The 2,836-nt window shown below is 31.2% G+C and overlaps 1 long non-coding RNA gene across 1 annotated transcript; it reads left to right on the forward strand.

The window, feature by feature from the left end:
* Positions 1-501: 501 nt before the first annotated feature.
* Positions 502-1,530, forward strand: LOC119642513. Its single transcript, XR_005248066.1, has 3 exons — positions 502-619; positions 1,145-1,275; positions 1,337-1,530. It is a non-coding gene; the product is annotated as an uncharacterized LOC119642513 (long non-coding RNA).
* Positions 1,531-2,836: the final 1,306 nt, after the last annotated feature.

Genomic DNA, 2,836 nt, shown 5'->3' on the forward strand with positions numbered 1-2,836 from the left:
TATGTCGTAATTTGAAATTAATGTAATTTTTATCAAAGTTAGTTAAAATTATAAACTTTAAAAATTTCAACACCTTAACGACTGTGTCTCATATATAGGCGAAGGTACGTAGCGTTCAATAACGGGAATTAATCTTAGGTAAAAACGACTTTTAAAAAGTGAAATGCTATTGCTAACAACACTGCTAATCAAAGGTAAGGGAAAAGAACACGAGGGAATATCAAAAAATTAGTGTGCATGCGATATGTTTAAATTAAAACTTGGGATCGGATGAATTTAAATTAGGCTGAAATGGGTTACTTTTAAATTACGAAGGAATGTAGAATGTAATCGCACCTCTAAAAGTTAACTTTCGTTTACGACTAAATCGATAATTGATAAACGTTTTTGTTGTGGTCACGTAAAGCTTTCGTGTCGTTTTCGTTGCTATCACCCATGTGTAAATGAAAAAGTAGAAAAGAGAAGCGAATTTTTGTTTATATTTGTTTGTGGTTTCCAAAATCCAAAATCGTTAAAATAAACTCGCTTTTAGCAAAACGGTGGCGTTAACCATTAAAGAGATTCGCAAATTGGGTGAGAAGGAAATGGTCACTTAGCTTACCACCAGTGGAGTAGCGCGGTAAGCAAACATGAAATTTTAATAAGGGTTGTTGTTTAACTTCATTCTAAATGAATATAAAATACTAAAATGATAAATGATATTTGTGCAAAAAAATTTTTTGACCACTGGAGAATATACTAATCGTAAAAAAATAAATAAACAACTTATAGTATTCAAAGACCCAAAAGTACAAAAGATTTCGAAACAATATATAACAATATATAAGGGAAAAGGAAGTTGTTCAGAGTATAAATGCACCACTCGAGCTCCATTATTTAATTTTACTGGAAGTTTCGCATGCAAACACACATTTGCAAAGTCTAAGATACAAGTGTTTCTGGTTTTCGTTAAGGTTTGAGTTTTGGGAAGCTCTCCTAAGGAGTAGGAGGCTATTGATGATAAAGTTAATGTATCCGGTACGGTAAAGAGCACTTATTATTTGCTGCTCCCTTGCAACAATTTTATAAGTTTAGTTCGCGTATTTTCCAAAACACTAAACATCTAATATTTTTACATAAAATGTTTAACTCATTCTATATGTAGGCCTAGGCTGCTTGGGCGATTCATCGCCACGCCTTGCTAAATATAATCGATTTATTCAATTTATAAACAACGATTAGAAGTATAGCGGAAATTTTAATATGGAAATATCAACATGACAGTTCGGTTTTCGAGTAAGCAGCGCTTAATAACTCGGTCTTTATAATTATGTTTTAATTATTTTCCGTTTTCCAGCTTTATCCTAGAGAAAAATATGAATGGAAAAGAGATGAACTATGGTGACCGTTTCACCTTTTACTGCTTTGCGAAATTCAGCTAAAATCGTGTAAAATTCTCTTCTGAGATCCCTTTTTCATTTAGCCTTATAAAGCTAACATGCAATTGACGCATTTATGTGAATGTTAAAATCGTATCTGTTGCAATGAGAGAGAGAGAGAGAGAGAGAGAGAGCATTTTACTCATTTTCAGACTCATGCCGATTAGTTTTTGATAATTTTGAGAGACATTGGTACAGGTTTTTGGTACAGGTGTTTTTGCATGGTAGAAGATTTGCAACATATTGAAATAAGACAATTTAAATTCATTACAAACAAAGATAATAATAGAAAAAACTTGTAATAAGAATATATATAAATATATATTTTTTCTTGGAAAAGGACTTCCTGGGTAGACCTGAGCATATCTCTCTCTCTCTCTCTCTCTCTCTCTCTCTCTCTCTCCCTCTCTCTCTTTCTCTTTTTTTTGCTGTTATTATTTATACAACTTTTCTATAATTTATATCATTAATTTATAAATGTCGCAGTTTCAAAAAAAAATCATATATCAATCATAGCACGAAATCCTGGGTTATATGAATTGTTTCTACAATTTATTGTAAAAGAATTTGGATATAAAAAACGGAAACGGAAACAGTTCATACATTTGCAAGTATTTACTTATCCTTTTAAACATTTATTTCTTCACAATATTGTATAATAAGACATAAATAAAAAAAATATCTTTATGCTTATATCATAACGAAATTTAAAATTAAGACATTCAATATTCATTATGCCGATAATTTTATTGTTGCTCGCTAATTAAACATGATTTTTCTTGGGACTTTAATGCTTAAAATAATGATTTTCAGATGCTCTCATGATCAATTTTTTGCAATCATCTTTTTTCTTTTGCAAAATCACACGCACACTTTACTTGTTAAAGAAAGTTTATGTAACCACTAATAAAGAATGAAAACCAACCTAAAGGAAAATCGAAGATTACACAAAACTGGTCTTTTAGCTTAAGCTTATTAACGTTGGTGCTGTTGTTGGTATTTTGGGCATAAAGATCAAGAACTGCTGCCGTAACCAACATTTCCTTTCGGAGTAGTAAATAGTTGAGCTCGCATTCTTTAGATATATCCATCTATTAGACACGTCCATCCATCCATCCAAACAAACACACACATATATATACAAAAAACACGTATGAAATGAAACAGAGGCAGAGATAAAGAGGTTAAAGTAGCCTTTGTTTTACACGTCTTTGCGTTGTATATTTTCCTCTTTACAAACGAAAATAAGTATTCTATTTATTTTTAAACAACTACCATATTTTTTTATTTTCTACTTGAATAGCACCACTTTCATCATTATCTTCTGCATTTGAGCTAAGGTAACCAACCTCCGTGTTCACTGGGAAGTCTTGAGATAAAACTATGCTCAGATTTACTTTATTCGCATCGAGTTTTGA

Source organism: Glossina fuscipes, unplaced genomic scaffold (genome assembly GCF_014805625.2).
Source record: "Glossina fuscipes isolate IAEA_lab_2018 unplaced genomic scaffold, Yale_Gfus_2 224, whole genome shotgun sequence".
NCBI lineage: Eukaryota > Metazoa > Arthropoda > Insecta > Diptera > Glossinidae > Glossina > Glossina fuscipes.